At 39.4% G+C, this 16,471-nt stretch overlaps 1 pseudogene; it reads left to right on the forward strand.

The window, feature by feature from the left end:
- The first annotated feature begins 499 nt into the window (after positions 1-499).
- On the forward strand, positions 500-15,145 carry LOC136283232 (uncharacterized; annotated as a pseudogene).
- The last annotated feature ends 1,326 nt before the right edge of the window (positions 15,146-16,471 follow it).

Raw genomic sequence — 16,471 nt, forward strand, 5'->3', positions numbered from 1 at the left:
AGAGGGGGGTGCTACTGAATGGATCTTGGGAGTTAAAGACTTACCTTCTTTTTAACATAAAATTACGATTGTTTACTTAGAGGCGTTGAAATTGACATAGTTACGAAATTCATAAATTTCTACTCATAGTCCATAACATCGACGAAATATCTTTTGATCGAGACGAACGAGACACAGAGACTGTTCCTAGTTTCTAATCGCACTGTCGCCTATGGAATTGTTACAAGTTCAAACAAATACAAATAAGCGGCGTTTTCACACAATATGGGAGGCCGACTTTTTAAAGCAATATTTGAACAATGTGAAACAAAGAAATTCAACTAATGAGAATTTATCTCCAAGTGTTGTAAATTAGTTCTAAGAATTTATGTACTGTTAAAAAGATAGAAAGTAACTGAATATCTTTTTATGGAATTTTACTTTCCACAATGTTGTTATTAGTTCTTACGGAAATATATATTATTTTGCTAGTCTGTCAACAATGAAGGGTGGAGTTGCTAGGTTTCTGCGCTACGTGGGGTTGCTGTTGTTTGGAATGTACAACTAATTGGTAGTTTTATTTCCAATTAAAAGTTGAATACACTGCTAAAGTCTTCATTATTCATCCGACTGCGCTGGAAGAATCAGAAAGGTAAGATGTCATCGCTTCCTTTGAAGTAGCTATGTCCGATGTTGTATGTTAGGTAAATTTTGTTCGGCAAGATTCAATATGCAAAGGGTGACTTTGTAACCGAGAGAAGCTAAAAGGGTTACATGTCAAATTAAGGTCTGGATGGCATTTTTCATTTCGAAGCAAGAATATTGGAAGTACTCTCGCCAAAGCAAGATGTAAGAGAAAATCGTTGGATAGGTCGACACATTCTTGATAATATAATTTAATTTAAATTTCGTTGCTAATCGTCCAAAAACATTTGAGTCATAGTTTCATATTAAAGTTTTACCCCTCAATTTTTAAAGAAATGAACAGATGTGGTCTATTCAAGAGACAAAAGCTCAAAGTAAAAAGTCTGAATATAAAAAAAATTCCATAAAATGGAACCTAGCAGTATGAAAACCAACACGAATAAAAAATCTGAACCATGAAATTCATAATTTAGAGATACAGTAAAAGATCAATCGACGGGTCACTCTTGTGTGAAATTAGACGAGTTACGTGGCATTGGTGATGTGTTGACCAGTTCGAAGCCTCACAGCTGGAGGGCGAGTGAAAAGTGCACAGAATAGGAATTTTTTCTTTTTTTTATTTAAGTTAAATTTAAGAATAGTTCGTGAACATGAACGGGCCTTGCATTGGTATCTGATGAACTAAGAAGAATCACCCTTCACTGCTCGTTCAGGGGCAGCAATTTGGTTTCATTCTTTTCCTTTGTGACTTAATATAAAAACAATATTTTGTTTTACTCTCCATCCGCAGGATCAAAAATTGATTCCACAAGGATATTAAGTTTAAAAATGATATCAACAGAAAGCAGTTTCGTAGTACAGTGATTTGATGATTTCCTTTCATTTTCCCACAGATGCCAACCGTAGGCAAGGACATTTTTGGCTTGTGGCTTATCGTATTGGCTGCAGTGAATCTTTCTCAAGGTAAATAACGTTATAATCCATTCCTCTATCAAAATGAATTCCTCTCATTTTGCTGATAAAAAATACGGTATTATCAATTGTCAGAATTCTATACGTGGTTTCTAAACTGGTTTCTTGGCTCAGTTGTCAGAGGCGCTCAACCAACCGGCATATGTAGGCACTGGTTCTATACTCATCGAAGCCTTCTTCTGCAATGACGTTCGATTCACTTCAGTTAACCAGCTGTAAAGAACACATCTTTCCTTTCCATGTGAGAGATACTAGGCTTCCATGTATTCCGGGTTTATAGCCCTGAATTGAAAGAAATTTTTGGTAAAGTATGCTCGGCAAAGAGATTGATTTCTTACAGGTCACTAGATTCAAAGGCTCACCAAAGATGAGTTTTTAATGCATTTTTCTCTTTGTTTAGCCGCTTCATCCGATTGTGAGAATCCTCCATTAGACATATCTATCGTGATCGATCAAACAAAGAGCGTAGGAGCGGACAACTATGACGCCATGTTGGATTCGGTCATGGCACTCATTTCGCAGTATGATGTCGGTGAAGACAAGACACACTTCTCCATTGTAACTTATGCCAAAGATGCACAAGTTCGTGTCAGCTTTGACGACCCAAAATATCAAAATAAAGCGGCCCTTCGTGCACTCATTGAAGAGATGAAGGAGAAAGACAAGTTGGGGAACCCGACGAGGACTGACAACGCTTTGAAAGTGGTCGGCGAGGACGTGTTCGACGAAAAGAATGGAGATCGACCGGAATCACCAAACGTCATGATCATCTTCACTGACGGAGGAACGCATAAGAGTTCCGAACCCTACAGTACCGTGCTACCAACTCTTGAGGTGAGACCATAAAACAGACAGTCTAAATCTCATCAGTTCGGGGAAATAAAAGAAACACTACATCGACTCAAATGCAAATAATGACGAACGGCGTTGGAGAGCGGCCCACTGAATTTTTTTTGTTTACAGTGCCCCAAATCAATTTAAAATTATTTTTAAAGAAAGAGTTATCGAATATTCATTTAATTTTTATTGTGTTACTTTTTCTAATGATTGTTCATTTCTTGCTTTTTGCAAGCGCTATGGCAAGGTCAAAATATCATGTCGTAGCTTCTCAATAGCTAAAAGGTAGTGATTTATCAACTGCCGATTGTTTACGTCTCTCCGATAAGATAGCTTGGGACTTTCTTTGTTAATCGTTTTCATCAACATTAACAAACGGTAAAGTGACTTTTAGGTGAGAAAACAGCTGAAAAATTGTTCTTTTCGGGCTAAAAGCAATTTACACGTGTAACTGGTCTAAAAAAGAAAAAATAAAACCTCAGCGAGCACTAAAGCCTTGCATTCCAAGTACTGGGTGGGTGCTTTCATCAACTAAGCAACGAGGCCACATCATACTGGATGTAAGGCAAATTTAGTTGGATTCTTGTTCCCCATGAAAAAAGAAACCTGGTCACGTTATTGTAGACGCCGTTCGATGGAAAGGCTTAAGTTGCAGTTTATCATTTAAGATCAACTCATTGCTGGTCAGAATTTTTCACTTTGCAGATACTATGGCAAGCTCTATCATGCTTCTTATTTCTGTCCCACGTCAATTTGTCACCTTGTAATCACACATATGACGGCTAAAAAGCAACTAATATAAAGAGAGGCGAAAAATAAGGCTCATAATTGCAATCTCACTACGCAGGAAAAAGGAGTACAGCGAGTGGCTGCTAAGCCTTACAGTACCGTGCTAACCAACTCTTTGGTGAGACCGTAAACCTGACAGTCTAAATGCTCGTCCGTTCGACTCACGTACAAATGGTGACGAACGGCGTTTGAGAGCGGCCCATTGCATTTTCTTGTATACCATACCCCAATCAACTGGAAAGAATTATCAATATTCATTTCCCTTTTTTTGTGTTACTCCTCTAATGATTGTTCATCGCTTGCCTTTTGCAAGCGCCATGGCAAGGTCAAAACATCACGGCGTAGCTTCCCATCATCTAAAAGGTCGTAAGTAGTCTGACTGTGGCTTGTTTACATCTCGCCGATGAGATAGCTTGGGATTTTTCTTTTGTTAATGGTTTTTATCAACTTGGACCATGCTAAAGTTGACTTGTAGATGAGAAACAGTTGAAAATTTCTTCTTCACACGCTCCACAGCACTTTACTCATGTAACGGGTCTGAAAAAGAAAAAATACAAAACTCAGCGAGTATTAAGGCCTCGCATTCCAATTACTGAGTCGGTGCTTGGGTTCAAGGCAAATTTAGTTGGATTCTTGTTCCCCATTAAAAAGGAAACCTGGTCGCAGTTATTGTAGACGCTTCGATGACAGGCTTTAACCGCAGTTTTATCCTTTAAGATCAATTCATTGCTGGTCAGAATTTTTCTCTTTGCCGATGCTATGGCAATCTCGATCGATTTCTGGTCCCCCCTTCAGTTCGTCACCGTATCCTTCCACATATAACGGCTAAAACGCAACTGATAGAAAGAGGGACGAAAAATAAGGCTCATAAGGAGCCATCTCTTCCACGCAGGAAAAAGGAGTACATCGCGTGGCTGTGGGAATAGGTAAAAACACTAAGCATGGCAGAGCTTATACCTATTTCTGGAGACGAGAATCGAGTGGTTAATGCCAAAAATTTATTGAAGACCTTGAACAACCAGTTTGGAACGATCTCTTCCGCAATGCTACTTGTAGTACTTATCATTTTACTTTCAATTAAACAAAGATGAATGGACTTAATTTATTTTTTTTCCGTCTGCTCTTACTGCTACATCCTATAACATTGACTAAAAGACAAATTCTGATGTTGATGATGTAGTTTTGGGGGAACAACCAAGCCAGCCACCGAGAAAAGACCACTATTCCATGCTTCCTCCTAACTTGCCACGGGAAAGTGGCGGCAACTAAATGGTATTTGCTAGATTAGTTGCGAAAGGACTATCTTATGACAGCTTATTAAAAGTTAAGTTTGTCTTCAAGCCCGATGGCCCAGCCTGGCCACCAGAGCTTATCACGGTTTCCTTAGCATGAAACCACTAAGAGTGACCAAATCCCTCCTAGGATGGGATTCTAGTTGCGCGTAAAGGTCTACCCCCAGCATTTCATCAGGCATCTCAGACCATTCCGCTTGTAGGCATTTATACTCCTTGCTGAGAGAGGGACACTGTCATGGTAAAGAGTTTTACCGGCGAGTTCTCGAACCCAGACCTCTCGACCACCGTCCGTCTGGGTTCAGCGCACTTAGCCCCTGGGCCACCGCGTTCCCTGCAGCTCTTTATATAAAAACCAAATGATTCCCTTGAGCAGGAGATTACACGGGAAATTCGCAAAATCTGATCTTAATATTTGACTGCTGCTTGTATTTTTAGACAGTGATGGAGTATACCGAGTGGTCTGAGTGGAGTGAATGCACAAGCAACTTGTGGTGGAGTGAAGTCTTTCTCCATTCAAGAACCTGCACCAACCCGTCACCGAAAAACAAAGGAAAAACTTGTATTGAAGCAGGATTTGGGTCCTGATAGGACTCCCGAACAATGTAACACCCGAGACTGTCGAAAGCATTACGTAATTACTTTTATACCACTCAGATACAACCAAAATTTTTCTTGTTCTTAAATATTCTATCCAAACTGTGCTCAGTGCGTATGCTATTAATATTTTCATTCAACACTTCGGTTACGTAACAGGAAAATTAAATGGTTACAAAAGAAGATCTTATTTTTATATTGGAAGTTGAAGTAGCATGAATGCGAGCTGCGTTTACGTTAGGTAATGTTTAACATCTGTGTACTGAACAGACACACCATGTTTCCGCTTTTAGATGGAAATCCCATGAAGGAATGACCAACCTGAATTTCTAGATAGATTATTCCACCCACTTATGAGAGCTGTAGGTGCCTGAATCAATAAGGTCATTGACTAGCCTACGCGTTTTGAACAAATTACTTTTCCCTCAGCCATACCTGGTGGTTACACTGTTTGGGGGGGAGGGGGGGGGGGGGGGGGGTCCGAATGGGATACTGTAGCGTGACATGTGGTGGAGGATTTCAGACACGAAAACGGACTTGTAAACCATCCCCCCTCCATCTGGTGGTTGGCCAACATGGTTTGAGCAAAATCTGGTACCAAGCATATGAACAAAAGAATGCCCCTCACACGATTGCGGTGAGTCAGTTTTTGATACCTTAGTAGAGTTTATGTTTACACCCGCGGGGCTTTATTCCACAAACGATTCTCAAGCCTAGCCTTTAACGATTTCAAATTCCTTTGGTGTAAAACATTTTCGATAATCCTTCGAAAATTCAAAACGGTGTTATGGCAACGACTTTGACTCCATCTAAGGAAACTTTATAAAGAATGGATTCATAAGAAGTTCAAGATTGTGAACGAGTGAGGTATTCGAAGATGTACATTCCATGACCCTTTTCTTTACCATCACCACTTTCTTTTTAATTTTTCGATGGTTGTTTACAAAAAAGTTGGATCACACAATGACAAAGACATGCGACACAGAGCGTTGTGATGTAACAGGATTTGTGAATTTCTCAAGTCATAATCCTGCGTAAGGAATCATTTTAGTAATTACATATTCTCATATATTACCATAATCCAGCTCTTTATATAAAAAACAAATGATTCCTTGCGCAGGAGATGACCGGGAAATTCGCAAATTATCGTAATAATTTGACTGCTGCTGTATTTTTAGACAGGGGGGAGGATCTACCGAAGTGGTCTGAGTGGAGTAACAAACCAAAAAAAGAATGTACAGCAACTTGTGGTGGGGGAAGTCGTTCTCATTCAAGAACCTGCACCAACCCGTCACCAAAAAATAAAGGAAAAACCTTGCAATTGCACAGGATCTGGGTCCTAATATGGAATCTGAAGAATGTAATACCCAAGACGGCCTTACGTATAATGTAATCACTTCTCTACATTTACTTCTCTTGTTCTTAAATATCATAACCAACTCTGCACATTTAATATGCTATTAACTTGCATGCAACACTTTGGTAAAAGGAAAATTATAATTGTTACCAAAAGAAGTTTCCTCTATTTTTATAATCGGAATTTGAAGTAGCAATTATGCGAACTTTGTTTACGTCCCGTAACGTTTAATGAACAAAAACATGTCCACTTTTAGATGGAAATCCAATAATGGCGGGGCCAACATATATTCTAGATAGAATTATTCCATCACCCCACTTTATGAGAGCTGTAGGTGCCTGATCAATCAGGTCTTTGACTAGCATTACGCGTTTGAACAAATTACTTTTCTCAGCCATACCTGGTGGGTTTACACTGCTGGTCCGAATGGGGAGAATGTAGCGTGACGTGTGGTGGAGGAGTTCAGACACGAAAACGGACTTGAACCAATCCCCCGCCGTCTGGTTGTGGGCCAACATGTATTGAGCAAAATCTGGGACCAGCAGAGGAACAAAAGGAATGCAACGCACAAAGATTGCGGTGAGTCAGTTAGAGGACGTATTTATATTTATGGTTACACCCGCGGGGCTTTATTTCGAAAAAGAATTCTCAAGATAACCTTTAACGATTTAAATTCCTTTGGTGTAAAACATTTTCGATAATCCTTCGAAAATCAAAAACTTGTTATGACAAAGAACTGCGACCCAGAGCGTTGTGATGTGAGTTGTTCGGTGGGAAGGGTGCGTACAATTATGTAGCTTTGTCATAACCCCCTTTTCATTGTTTCACTGATGTGACAAATGAATATAAAAACACAAGGGAAGGTAATACTCTATCTTAATGCTTTGTCTCCTGGTAATATTATGGAAAGACCTCATAGAATAGGTTTTCCTTTGATTGGAGATTGTGGCACCCTCAACACCACCAGACTGTATGGTACGATACGTATTATTGTTATTAATCCATCCCTCCATCATCTGGTTTGTGCACGCATAACCATTTTAAATGTCTAATTTTGTACAGGTGAAGATGGCAACTGGTCTCCCTTGGTGCCCCTTGTCCTTGTGATAAGACCTGTGGGGGGAGTTACTCGATTGAGAAAAAGAACATGCACCGACCCCCCTCCATCTGGGTACGGTAAAGATTGTGCAGGAAGCAGTACAAAAGATGAGCTCGTGCAACACACAAGGCATGTATGTTCTTGTTCAAAAGCATTTGTACATCTTCGTCCATATCGAAGTGCAGATTAATGTTTATCGCAAGAAGAGCGAAATTCCAATATCGGATAATTCTTAAAGGAATTCCTCTGTTAGGCCTCGACTGGCGCCACTGAAGCAAGCGGTAACATGTCACTTCCCATGAATACGTCGTATGTCGACTACGCATGTGTAACCCACGATAGCATTCACTCCGAATGCTTCGTTCTTCAGTCCGTCACTTTTGGGCGTGGACTTGAAACTTACCTCAATCCTCCATAAAAACTAAACTCCATAAGATTTTTGGTTTCGAATCAAATCTTAAAGAAGATTTACAACCTTAATTATACTTAGCAGTTCAGCCGTCAACCCTACTGACAAATGTCAATCTTGAAGTTAGGCGACACCCCGCAAGGAATTGCAAATGAGCGGCTTCGTGATGCCCTGGACTTCGGATAGAGCCTTGTCCAGGTCATTATGCTGTGTAAAGAAAGACCATTTATTCCCACAAATCAACTCACCAGCTTCAAGGGTATCATTAAACTGCCGCATAAACATGAGGGGGAGGTGCTGCAGTGGGGAGCGTTACAATGGACTGAGCTCCCTTCCTCTTTAAACTGACACAGGGATAAACTCCTACGTGATGGCCCCCCTGGTTCCAAAGCTTTTTTTTTTTTTTCTTTCTAATCCTTATCTTTAATGGCACGCCTGCTTCCAGAGCTGACGTTTTTTCTTCATCTTTAACATTTATCATCAAGGCCCAACTTCACCTCCACCTCCACCTCCACCCAAACCTTGCCAAGGAACATCTCAGACTTTGGTGTCATAGTCTATTCCTCCAACAGCATCAGTTTCTGTTGATTACAATATAGCACGTTGCATTACTTATTTCGTACTGGCTTCAAAGACTAGAAGGTTTCCGGGGGGGAAGCCGGAACACATATTCGATCCTTCTCTACAGTTGGGAAGCACACTCTTCTCTGGCACAGTGTCTGTACATTCATGTCATACATAGGGAAACGTCTGAGTTTGTGAGATGAGGCTAAACGTTTCCAATTTTTTTTGTGAGGGGAGGAAGGAAGGTGGGAGGGGGGTGAGGGGGGTGAGGTTAAATGGGACGTAAGCCTGTGAAATGTTCTTGACATTTAAAGTCGGTAGAGGTTAAAATTAAATCAATGCATTTTTAAATATAAACTAATAAATTATTTATAGCTTTCTATCCTAAAGATTTCAGTAATTTCGTAGTAACAGACAACAATTTGAGTTTTTTTCATTGCATTATGAATATCTTATACTCTTACACTTGATCCCAAAGACTTGCACAACTCTCTTCCTTCAATTATTTTCTCCCATCAATGCTTTTCAGATTTACCAATCCGCAAAATATTAATGCACTTACAGCCAAAGCCAGAAGCTTGCCGCATATTCGAGGCGGAACAAGAACAGACAGAGCTCTAGAACTAGCTGCGGAGGAGTTTTTTGGTTGGGACAATAGTGGATACAGACCCGATAAACCAAATGTGCTACTTGTGCTGACTGATGGTGCCAACAAACGAAGGGAGTAAGCCATTCAGTCAGTTACTCCACCTCTAAAATGTGAGTTGTCTTTCAAATAGCAGATCGAAACACTTAGATAGACCCGAGAAACTAGCCATGTAAGCTCTAAAAATTACTTAATCTCCGACTAAAAATTCTTCTTAGGTTGAGACTGATATAGCCAATTAATCTCTTTCTGTACAGAGAGTCCTCGGATTTCACACCCCAGCACTATCTTCCTATCTAATTTTGCAGGATGCAAGCGTAAGGAGAATTGCTGTCGGAATTGGAAGTGGAATAGATATCTCGGAGCTTCAACAAATTGCTAGCGCCAATCATGAGGTAATACAGGGTAATGGGTACCAGCAGTTAATCCCCAGACTAGAGTCCATAATGACCAAGGCTTGTGAAGATCAGTATCCAGGTAGGTTGACATGCATATAGCATTAATAGAAACTGTCAATACTGGGTTAAAATTTGGCCCTTTGTGATACTCTACTACTGTGGCAGTCTGTTCGATTCTAAAATGACTGTTCAACCCATCAAGAGTTCAGGCTTAAATCAGGTTCTTCCAGGTTGTTCTGTCATTTTCTCGCTGCTTCCAGTTACCTTCTGCACGTAGTGTTCTTCCGAGTCAGGTTTCTTTTCATTATGTCTTTCAATTATAGCCTTGCCTCTGTGATAACTTCTATAAAATAAAATTTCTGAGCAAAAATGCAATTTAGGTGTGTACGCTTATTTCAGGGTGTGTACGACGACAATTAGTACAAGGCTTCTAGAACAATGACTACGATGATCTGATCGTAAATAATCGTTGTGTCATAGGTACATGCATGATGTATATAAGTAGGACACACGCGTTGAGTTTCCCATTACATCAGCATTTCCATTATTTCTTTTAGACCCCTTTTTCATTTTACTTTTCCTTGATTGTCATTAGGTGATTGTGGTGAGTGGGGATCTTACGGAGGCTGCAGTAGGAATTGTGGTGGCGGAGCGCAGGTTCGTACCAGAAGTTGTCCTCCGAAAAGTCTACATTTAACGAAACAAAGGAAGCATTGCAACACAAACCTTTGTCCAGGACACGGTAAATACTTATTATTAGTTAATCGATCGGTATCATATTTGCTACTGTTCAACGAGGATCGTTATCTTGCACGATCAGCGGATGGTTAACGACAATTTACCGACAGTGGAGGTGGTTAGTGGTGAATATTTACCGAGCGGGCGAAGCGGCGAAGCGGCGAAGCAGCGAAGGTAAACATCCACTGCGAGCTACCCGAGGTGAATCGTGTGTATACTAAAACAGTGAGTTAATACAGCTCGAAAAGATTCTCTTGAATCATCTATTCTTGTAACGATTACAATATTTTCGGGTACAAATCCCACGCGCGTTGCTCGGAGGTGAATCACAAGAGATTTTCGTAGTTTTAGTAGCCAATCAGAACGCGCTTTCAACGCTATCCACTGTTTTAGTTTATAGTAACTAATGATAAGGGATTTATTTCACACATCAAATTTGCAGTTTTTAAAACTGACTACTTCAAATGGACGCTTCACTGAATAGAACACAGTACAAAAGTTCTGCCAAAAACTGTTGTTACATTTGTTCCGCTGAGGTCCAAACTCGGATTGATGTTAGCCTCTTTCAAACGACTTGGCTGTAGTATTGTGATAGTAGTGGTAATAATATTAGTAGTAATAGCGGAAGGTAAAACTTTAGTGACAATACTTTATTAATTCATTACTCTTTAGAGCCCTGTGAAGACCGTGCAGGCAATTGTGCAGTCAGAAGCTGCTAAAGGAGACTGCTGGAGGACCGCTAATGTACCTGCCAGTCAACACTTGCTCTACGTTGGCAGGACGTTTCCTTTGTGGAAAACTTGTCCAAAAGCTGCAGACGATGCAATGGTATAAGTACAAAGGCGAAGATTGGCCTTTCTCAGTCAACAGTTATTTCTTTATAGTCTTCTTTTTTCATATTATAATTTTCATTCTTCATATTTATCCTTCTCTTTGGCTTCCTTCCCCTTGATATTTTATGAGTATTTTACTTTCCATCTTCTTCTTCCTTTTGTTTTTCTTGTTCGCCTCCTTGCCATTCTTTTGCTTTTATTCTTCAACTTCTTCCTTTTCTAGCTCTTTTAACGGCACGCCTTTCATGATATTCTACACGTATTTTACTTCCTTTTAGTTGATACCTCTTGTCAAGATGACGATCCCTATGTTTGTCCTTGGTGGTCAGTAGCTGATCGCAATAGCGGGAAATGCAGCTTTACATGGCGACAACGCTGGACTCTGTACTCTCTAGCAAGTGAGCAGTGAAGTCGTTGATATAGAAAATGCTCCCGGAAGATGTACATCTTCAGGAAGCTGAGAAATGTTCCGACTGCTTGAGATCAAGGCATTAATTTTCATTTTAAAATAGAAATATCGGAAGGGATTGGTTTGTTTTGCTTTACTTCGTTTTATGATTGGTCCATAAAACTCGCGCCACTCACATACGATTGAAGTGGTTGAGTGTTTTTTACGTTTAGTTCTTTTACCTTTTGACTGCTCATGATATTTCCGTTTCATCTGATTTGCCGTTTTTAACGCTGGTTATCGAAAAAAAAACTTCGCAAATATAGATAAGCATTGAAAGAAAGGACTTTTTTTCAATTCTTGAGAAACAACGACGTGGCGAAGTGAATACGTGCAGTGAAGACAACATCTTTCCAAGTCATTAGGTGCTCACCAGAAACTTGAACAACTGATATAGTAATAATGATTAATGACGAGTTCACATTCTGGCGAACCCGATTTAAAATTCTAGTCAATAATGATCGGGTTTATTATCTATTATCTAAGAGAACCCCTTAAAACAGTTGGCCACTAATTTAAACAGACAACGGGAAGTAACTTCTCTATTAGAGCAATAAGGTACGTCTTCTATCTTTTTTTAATTAAAAATTGCCCATCGGAACCTGAACCTCCTGAGAAGCTCATAACGAAAGAATAGTTTTTGTCTGTCTCACTTGATTTTGAAAAATACCCCATGAAGTGAAGTGTGTGTTATCACTATAATTTCGTTTCCCTTCATCCTTCAGACTATTGCAAGAAAAGTTGTGGCAAATGCAGCGGAGGAGGAGGAGGAGGTAGCCATTTCATATCAGCCGGTCGTTCAACAGCATAACCTAACTATCCGCTCGACACCCTTTTTTCATAAATTCGGAAAACGTTGTTTTCATTCTGCTCCTATGTCCCAATAGAGCTCTGATACTGGCCAGTGTCACTTCATTTGATATTGCAACCTCTTCAAAGAAATTTAGAAATAGATCTCATGCATAATTGATGGTACGGGCTAACATGCATTTCTAGATGAAATAATTTAATCGACCCATAAAATCTGTTGAAAACGAAGTAATAATCCCTTTCTTGGGCTGGCTTGATTAACAAGGCTTCTAATTAAATGACACACTAGGTGGTTATACTGATTGGACTGAACAAATCATGACACGCAGGGGGAGGGGTTCAGACACGAAAACGGACATGTACCAATCCCACCCTCTGGCGATGGGCCAACACGTCTTGAGCAAAAATTTAGACCCGCTAAGAATCGAAAGAGTTGATGTGAGACGTAGTAGAGTTATGGTCAGCCCTTCTTCTTAACGTTTGGGCTTCTTTCAATTGCAATCTTTTAGCATGTCAGGATTTCAACTTCTATTACTGTCGGAGTAAGGTTAAATGGCCAGGCTGCGGCAATTATTATGTGAGAGGTAAGCAGTGTGACTTTTATTCGAGTCATCCATCTTATTAAGGATGAATTGCTTATTGCAGTTATAAGTAGCCTGGCCAAGAAAAGGCATATAGCTTCTTGACGAAAAAATCCATATCGAACATCACTGTCATCGAATTTAAAGCTATAAAGCTCTTCGTGCGTTTCAGGTGCGAGAGAAAAGGCTGGGTGCGGTTGCTTAAACCACTGCAATTTTTTAAGGCGTTTATACTTCACCATGTTTAAGATAAAGCCTGCTCCAGTGTTATAACCTTAGGTCAAGTGCCAACAGCGAAAGGTTCAGTCGCATTCATTTCCTGCTGAAATCTCACTGACTTACAAGTCAAATATTATTAAGGCGTTTACACTTCACCATGTTTAAGATAAAGCCTGCTCAGTGTTATAACCTTACGTCAAGTGCCAACAGCGAAAGGCTTCAGTCGCATTCATTTCCTGCTGAAACCTCACTGACTTACATAAAAGTCAAATCTTATTTCTTGCATATTACCAGAAAAGCACTCGCCTCGGACATGGGATCTGAACCCGGCTGGTAAAAAAAGACTAACGTTAAGTCGTCAGAGATGTTGGAAATTGTAAATTACGCTGGGACAGTTATTACTTAACAGACGAGTGTAACAAGACGAAGTAGACCTGCTCCCAAAAGAAATTCGTCGGGTGTTTAATGCTTTCCATACTTCGAACGGCCACACTGATGGAGATATTTCAATCAAGTTTACCTCGTTTTGTCTTATCTAGCATCACTTCACTCGTCTTATTTGATGATGAACATGATCATTTTGTCTTATTTCAAAGATTGATCAGTACTCAACCATTTATTTTTCAGGCAAATGCAAGAAGAGTTGTGGCCTTTGCAGCGGAGGTTAATATTCTTTCCTCTCTTTTATAATCCTTGAGTTTTATGATATGCACTAAAGAGTAGAGATCGCCTTGCAATAACTGTTCTTTCAATCTCAGACAATTTATTGATATTCAAGTGTGGGAGGAGAATTCTTTGCCTATCTTGTCGTCAATGTTCAACTCTCTACTCTTCCTTAAATGCCTCCTAGGGTTTAAAATCCCTGGGAATGACTGCCAACTAATTTCTCCTCAGAGTACCACCTCTGAATCAAGATTGAAGTCGTTAGAATAAATGAGATGATCGATAACTGAAGAGGTTCTTGAACGTTTTACAGATCAAATTCTCCTTGTTCAACCATAAAATAGAGTTGAGAAAAATGTGGAGAATATACCTCCCGATGTTAGCGTGTTAAGGGTTAAACTATCACGAAAACGAAGAGGGATGTGAGCAGCTACACACTTAACTATGTTTCAGTGCGTTATTCTTTTCATTGGATACCGTGCTCAGATTGGGTAAAATTTCTCATACACGCAAAAAAAAACCATTGTGTTATTCTTCCTTTCATTCAGGGAGTGGAGGTGGCGGTGGCTGGGGACGTCGATAAAAACGTGGCACTAAGCTGAGGTGATTTTACAGTTTTTATTTAATCATACTTACCTTTAGCCAGTGAGGGGTTCTGCCCTCAGATCCCATCACATTCACTTTACAGAGGTGCAAATAGTAAAATCTACGATTGCCATTGATTCTCCGCATCTGGGGCTGGTCGCAGAATACAACTGTCAAACGATCAAGGAAGGTGTCTAATGACAGTTTTCTTTTTCTCCTTTTTACTGTTAATATACATCTGCTAAAAATGTTGAACAAAATTTACTGACTCCGTGTTTCCAATGTTTTTAATTTGCTTTTAACTTTTAGGTTTCTGGTTTTCCAATAATTATTACGCCAGCTGAAGAATGGAGAACGAATGTAATAGGAGATACGTCATGGCTCAGTATTGTAGGCAGGGATAGAAAATAAACACTGAAATTAAGAGTGTGCTGTCTGTAATCTCTGGATGCTCACCATTTAAGCTCTGGGCCTGATTCTCCCCAATATAAACTTATAGATAAAAATTAATCGGGCATTCCAAACTTATTCGGCTTATTTTTTATTAACGTCAACAACCACTAAGTAGTCGAAGTTTCAACTTCATGCCTCAACGCGCATTTATCGTCACCTGATCAGTAATTTGTTCATTAATTAATATAAGACATGTTTTTAAAAAGGGCTTATCCTTAAAAACCAAAACTTCTTAAAAGTATCACTTTCCTTAATTAAAAGTATCGTTCTTAACAATCACTAGACTTAATATTTCAAAATTCCTTGAAATTGCCAACCCACCTAAGCTCTCCCTAAGATTTCCATTTTCAAGTTTCCCCCTTTGAGACTCTTTGAAATGGAACGGAGCAAACTTAGCCGGTTTAAATGAATGTAACTTACCTTTCAAGCTATAAAATAACAACCACAGGACAAGGTACCAACGTTGCTTAGGGGCCCCGGTCACAGGGGGAGAAATTTTCCAGAGGGCGCCCGTGGCGCTTCAGTTTTGGAAGGTTTTTTTTTTTAGACACACAGACTTTGCGATTCAGGTAGAGTGCTATTTCGACTATTGCCAATCCATGGACGTCACCAGACTACTTAGAAAGTTTACCTCCTCCATTAAACCTCTCTCCGATTTTCAAACATTTGTTCAACGGGAATTTTGATTAAGAAGTGTTTTAAAATGATCATCAAATTTCGTTCACACATTGTAAGAGAAGCTAGAAATCCTCGAGATTGATTGAGTATTGTAAAACCAAGATACTCCATAGTAGTCACTATAATAGCGAAAGAGTTATCATTTCAACTTAAAATCTTTATAAAAGATAAATAAAAGTCAAGATAACTAAGTTAGATAAATACAAACAAAAATTGAATACGAACAAAGCGAAACCGAAAATTAATCATATTGATGACGTCTTATATCCAACTGCAAAAGCGAATAACTTTGAAGTTGAAGAAAAAATTAATGACGGAGAAGTATGCCAAGCGTAACTTTAGGTAAACTGACTTGAAAAAGGTAATTAGAAACTGGCTTTATGAATAGGAAGACTGCGTACTTAGCTGCGGTATGAGAATTATGCAAAAAAAAGGTGCAATTGACAAAATAAATGAGAACAGACCTACAAAAAAAACAAACAAACGAAGAGGTATGAGAAATGAAAGACGAAATAGATAAACACAAAATTACAAAAAAAAAAAAATGGCAAGCGCTTTAGATCTAACAGCTACCATGGTCAGTGCATGAATAACTATGAATATGTAGACGACTTCAACCGCTTATAAGACACAAGAGACAAAGTCAGAAGCTCGTTGAATAACACTCATTTTTGCATAAAAACTGCTGCATGCTTCACACTTGAGATAAGTGAATGACAGAATGCCAAAGATTCAATTGCTTTAGAAGTCGATTATTCATTTTAAAATGTAAACGTTGCTTTATGAAACTTTTCTTTGAGTCGCACAGGAAAGTGAAAAGTACACGATTGCATTGTAACTTCTCCCCTTCACCCAGTGGAGAACAACAACCAAAATGTA

Source organism: Pocillopora verrucosa, chromosome 9 (assembly GCF_036669915.1).
Source record: "Pocillopora verrucosa isolate sample1 chromosome 9, ASM3666991v2, whole genome shotgun sequence".
Lineage (NCBI taxonomy): Eukaryota > Metazoa > Cnidaria > Anthozoa > Scleractinia > Pocilloporidae > Pocillopora > Pocillopora verrucosa.